Source organism: Arachis hypogaea, chromosome 3 (genome assembly GCF_003086295.3).
Source record: "Arachis hypogaea cultivar Tifrunner chromosome 3, arahy.Tifrunner.gnm2.J5K5, whole genome shotgun sequence".
NCBI lineage: Eukaryota > Viridiplantae > Streptophyta > Magnoliopsida > Fabales > Fabaceae > Arachis > Arachis hypogaea.
This window is the reverse complement of record NC_092038.1, coordinates 123,425,005-123,431,533: the sequence shown is the minus strand read 5'-3', so window position 1 is coordinate 123,431,533 and position 6,529 is coordinate 123,425,005. Positions and strand designations below refer to the sequence as shown.

At 25.6% G+C, this 6,529-nt stretch overlaps 1 long non-coding RNA gene across 1 annotated transcript; it reads left to right on the top strand.

Moving 5' to 3' along the window:
* Positions 1–4,708: 4,708 nt before the first annotated feature.
* Positions 4,709–5,723, top strand: LOC140182761 (uncharacterized). The gene is made up of 2 exons (XR_011878864.1): positions 4,709–5,015; positions 5,113–5,723. It is a non-coding gene; the product is annotated as an uncharacterized lncRNA (long non-coding RNA).
* The last annotated feature ends 806 nt before the right edge of the window (positions 5,724–6,529 follow it).

The window sequence follows — 6,529 nt, the reverse complement described above, 5'->3', positions numbered from 1 at the left end:
GCGGATGTGGCAAATGCACTAGCAAACCAACAGCCGTTTGAGGAGCCAACTTTCATGCGGTCATTAGATTTGGAGGCCATGCATACATCGGAGTTTCCTCAATATGTAAATGCAGGTACGTTATCATTTTAAATTAAGATTTGTTAAAGTATGATTTGTGCATAGGTTTTGAGTTTAGGACAAATATTTAAGACAACGGTAAATAGGCCAAATATAGCATATAATTAGTAATTGTTTAATGTTTAATTATCAAGTAAACATGTATGCTGAGAAATTTAATATTTTCCATCATTGTTACTAAAATTGGATCGGACCAGCCGGTTAATTGGAAAACTGATGAACCGATTTGTACCGGCAAGTTAGATCGAAAAAATGATGAACCGGACCAGACCGGTCAAATTGACAAAAAACTGATGAACCGGATCCTAGACCGGTCTGGTCCGATGATGAGACTGCACAAGGCAATGAACCGGTGCGAACCGGTCCAATTTTGAGTGAACCGATTAAAACCGGTCAAACTCGATAAAATTAACAAAATACTTATTGTTTCTTTTTCATATTGTTTTAAAAATAGCTAGATATATTTAAAATGTTAGTGAAATTTTTTTACTATGGATTGTTTTTTATTTACATAGGACTGGGTCAATCGTTTCAACCAGTGACCCAGGAATCGGCGCAATGAATGGTAGACGGATCCAAGCCCAGGTAAGCAATAGTGTCAGTGGACCATCAATCTCCTTACAGTCGACACGAGTTGCCCTACACAACGCTCTATACAGGTGTGCCAGACATGCCGATCCCCAACTGAACTGTAAGATCCCGCCAAAGTTACGAAGTAAAGGCAGAAACTTCCAGTGCACCCCTACCCCAGACTTATCTCCAAACATGACGGTCCCAAATAATAACATTATGTGGCACTTCACGTACCTCTGAATCTAAATATCATCAACCAACACTAAACGATCTTTCAAACCTCGAAACCACGTCAAATTGATAAAACTTCACCTACAGTCTGCCTTCTTAGGTGCAACACCAAAATGATCCAAGTATTCACCCTCTAATGCCTCATAACTACTGAGCGTCGGTCCTGTAACTAGCAGACCATTCGTCGGAAGACCAAGAATTAATGCCACGTCCTCCAACGTCACAGCACACTCACTAATTAGAAAATGGAATGTGTGAGTCTCAGGGCACCATCTCTCGATTAGAGCATTAACCAATGCCGACTGACATTGGACAACTCCAATATGTGAAACATGATAAAAATCGGTGTCCCGTAAATGTCCCTCCACTATTGGATTGTACCGATCCAGCGGCATGTAGTTGTCACATTGCAACATACGTAAACCCTACAAAATATAGCAATAGACCACATTAAACAAATGTGACATTCTTTAATTAACAAATTAAATTTGTATAGCAATAATAACCTCAAATTTGTATAGCTCACTAGTCCGCTTAAGCAAGTGTTGAAGATTCGAATCCCGCCTTGTGCATGCAGCAACCCATTGGCCAGCGGCAAACCCTTAAATGGAGCTCAGTACCGCGACATATTAGTCCTTGACCTGCCGGGTTGGGGGATACCGTGGAAAAAAAAAACCAAAAAACCAAAAAAAAACAACACACAATAATAAATCCTTAATAAATCATTAATTCTTTATTGAATATTTATATTACACTCATAAAAAAATAATTAGTTCAATAATTTTGATATATCTCCTATATTATACTCATAATAATTATTTATTATCACACCTTAATAAAAATTATTACGACAATTTATTACTAACAATTAATACTACTCAATTTATTTATTACCAAACCTATAGCCTTAATAAAAATTATTACTATATTAATAACAACTTATATTATTTAATTTATTATTACACGGAACCTAATTACTGCAATTAATAACAATTCATACTCATTATTTTATTATATACATACACATTTTAATAAAAATTATGACCACAAAACAGTAGATAACAATTAATTTATTATCATACATCCATAATCATAATATAAATTAATATTACTACACTAATCTCTAACATAAGATAATCACTATAATTTATTATATTATTACTAATATCTAACATTATCATTGTTATCTTAATTAAATCAAACTATTTAAACATTAACAAATCTTTAATATTATCACTATATTTTATCACTACTAACTTCTAACTAATATTATCACTATATTTTATTATCATTAATTTCTAACATTCCTACTATTACTTTAATTAAATTTAATAATTTAAAAATAAAAACTTACATAATTAGAATGATCAAGATAATTGATAATGTGAAGCTCCAAACGATTGACATCTTTTACTCTCATTCTTTTTGACATTATTAAAAATTGGTGGTCCAAAATTTATCTTTTTCAAACTTTGAATTTCATTATTAATGGAGGTTGAACATGGTGGGATTGAGGAGTGTTGGAACGAAAATGAGAGGGGATGAAAGGAAAAAAGGTATTCGAACTATACAAATAGAGGAAATGGAGTAGTTGCATGGCTGACGTGTGACTGGGAGTACACAAATCAAATGGACCGATTTGTGTACTTGCCGAACCTGAAATTAGACCGTTCGATTACTGTTTTAAAAACGGACCGTCAAATTAGTTGATTGCAGCAGTCACACTCCAGTGAAGTTCTATGCACTCCTATAATATTGTTATACACCAAGCTTCTCCCAATATTAAAAGTAAAAAAGTGAAAATGAGAATCCAAAAACATTCACTGAACAATCTGACATATAGTTAAAAATTAATTCATTAAAATTTCAGCAATTAAATTCTTTTAAAATAAAAAATGTTTAATTACTAATAAATTAAAATATGATTAAATTTTTATTTTTTATTTTTTTATTTTATCACTTTAAAAATCAATTTTTAATGTAGATAATCCGTAGGTAATTGTAATTGATCTTATGAAGAATGAGTGGTGAATGTTTAAAATCATAAGAACTAATAGAAAGTTCAAAATGAAATCAAATAAAATAGTTAGTACTAATTAAATGTATTTTTTATTAATTATTTTATTTTTAAAAATTGATTAATTTAATTTTTTCTATTCAACAAATTATAATTTAACGGAAAAAATTTGATAAACGATAAAACTGTAACACATATACAATTTTTTATTATTTAATTAAAATACTTCGTCTAAAAAAATTTTTCTCGCTGCATTTGAGAATTCAGAATTATGATGGAATGCAATGCAACGACTTATAAAAATAAATAAATAAATAAATAAAGTAAATGGAACGGAGGGTAGGTTGGGGTCACATCATAAATTTGACACGAAACTTTTAAATAAGTCAATTCTCTCTTCTTTTAACGGGACAAACGACATTGATTTGTGGTTAATTAGTTGAAATTTATTAGAATTTAGAAGAAAGCCATTACCTACTACCGTTCGTGAAAATCGTGAGAGGAAACCTACCCATCTGCCTTTTTGGTTATCCCATCATTGGTCTTTGTCACAGGTATAAGGATAAAAAAAATCGAATATAATAAAAAAAATAATTATTCAAATAAGTCCCAAAAATTTTAAAATCGGATATTTTAGTTTTCAAAAAAAATTAATACACAGATCAATTTCTAAAGTTTTATACTGATAGATAAGTCAGTCCCCAGTTTATTTTTTAGCAGAGTAATTACCAGATCAGTTCCCAAAGATTTTAAAAACGAATATTTTAGTCTCAAAAAAAAAAAATAATATACAAATTAATTCTCAACATTTTTCTTATTAGACATAATAGTCTCCTATCCAAAAATAAAATAAAATAAAATAATTATTATTATTAATTTCATAACAATATTATACTATATTTTTTGACAAAAATAATGATAAATTTATTCATTAAATTCTTATATATATATATATATATATATATATATATATATATTCTCACTCAATAATAATAATAATAATAATAATAATAATAATAATAATAATTATTATTAAAGATTATTTTAAAAAAAATTAAAATTAAAATTATTTAATATTTTTGTATTTAATATAATAAAAAATGTCCTATATAAAAAAATATATATTTGTATTAAAAAATATGTATTAAAAGAAAAGATTTTAATTTAGATTTATGTTAAATACATATTTTTTTAATGCAAACATATTTTTTAAAATAGTACATCTTTTAATTATATTAAATACAAAAATATCAAATAATTTTAACTTTGATTTTTTTGTAAAATAATTTCTAATAATAATTTATTATTATTATTATTATTATTATTATTATTATTATTATTGAGTGGATATATATATATATATATATAGTATAATCTTTTCTTTTAATACATATTTTTAATACAAACATATATTTTTTTATTTAGGACATCTTTTGATTATATTAAATACAAAAAAATCAAATAATTTTAACCTTGAATTTCTTGTAAAATAATCTCTAATAATAATTTTATTATTATTATTATTATTATTATTATTATTATTGAGTGGCTATATATATATATATATATATATATATATATATATACAGTGGCGGATCCACGGGGGGACCTAAGGTGGCCATGGTCCCCCCAAATTTTTTTAAAAAAAATAGTAAATAGTAATAATTAATAATATTAAATTTTTTTATATATAATATTAAAAAAAATATAAGTTACAAAATTTTATAAATTAAAATAACTAAAAACTGCACTGTGTATTGAATATTTGAATTATTGTTGTTCTTGTTAACAAATAGCTCATTCTAATAATTAATAAAAATGGTTCTATTATACTAGCCCAAGCCCATACTATTAATTAAAGTAACCCTAGTACATTTTTCAAATATTTATTTCAAACTATCATAGGCATAGCGTCACTTTTCTCTCTCTTTTAGTGATTCCCAAACTTTTGGTCTTCTACTCTTCTCATTTTAATTTTCTTTCCATACCAAAACAAGACATATGAAGAAAAACCATTGAAGAGAAGTGAACAACAAAATATTAACCATTGAATGCACAACAAAGATTCAAAGAGGTATATTTCAATTTTTTTTAAGTTAATGACAATGTCAAGTATTATTTACATTATTTATTTAAAATAATTAATTTATTTTTTTTTTTATAATGGACAGTGTTCAAAGATTGAAGTGAGGACAAAACTCAATAGAATTATTTTTTTGTGAGACTTGGAACAAAAAATAATCAGGTAAATCAATAACTTTATTTTTGGTTATTATATATTTGTGTTTCTAAAATTATTTGTTATTGCTCAATAGGTTTAATATTTTTTTTAAGAAAATAATATATATGCAATTATTTTTGTTTTTTTTGTTAGATAGTTCAAGTTAAGTTAAAAATGTCAAAGATGAAAACAATTCACTCATTTTTCAAGAGAAAAGAGAGAATATATGATGAACAAAATTCAGCTTCAGATTCTTTGAGTAATGTTCAAAATATTATTGAACAACCTGTGACACAACTTATTGAGCAAGATATTCAACCCCCTGCTTCCAAAATAGCAAGGACTGAAATAGATCAAGTTAATATTGATACATTGATGCGTGATCCCGGAAAGCGTCCGCAAATTTGGAATTATCCTATCAATCAACAAGATGAAATTCGTAGAGCATACATAAAGTTTGGACCATAAAGTTTTAGTATGTAGTTGAACATTGACTTTTATATAATATAATTACTTTTTTGATATATATGCTACAAATCATATTTTGTTAATTTTTTGTTATATTTTATATTTAATTGGCCCCCCTCTTATAAAATTTCTGGTTCCGCCACTGTGTGTATATATATATATATATATATAGTATAATCTTTTCTTTTAATACATATTTTTAATACAAACATATATTTTTTTTTATTTAGGACATCTTTTGATTATATTAAATATAAAAATATCAAATAGTTTTAACCTTGAATTTCTTGTAAAATAATCTTTAAATAATTTTATTATTATTATTATTATTATTATTATTATTATTATTATTATTAAGTAACTGATATATATATATATATATATATATATATATATATATATATATATATATATATATAAGAATTTAATGAATAAATTTATCATTATTTTTGTCCAAAAAATACAAAAGATATAGTATAATATTATTGTAAAATTAATAATAATAATAATTTTATTTTATTTTATTTTTGGACGGGGGACTATTATGTCTAATAGAGAAATACGTTGGAGATTGATTTGTACATTAGTTTTTTTTTTTTGACTAAAATGTCCGTTTTTAAAATCTTTGGGGACTGATCTGAGTAATTACTCTGCCAGAAAATGAACTGGGAACTAATTTATCTACCGAAATAAAATTTTGGGGATTGATCTATGTATTAATTTTTTTTGGAGACTAAAATGTCCAATTCTAAAATCCTTGGAGACTGATTTGGGTAATTACTCTAATAAAAATATACGTAAAATTACTTATTTTTATATGAAATTAATAATTAAATTTTTTTATTAAATTATTTAATATTTTTTAACTAATAATTTTATATAAAAGTAATTATATGTAA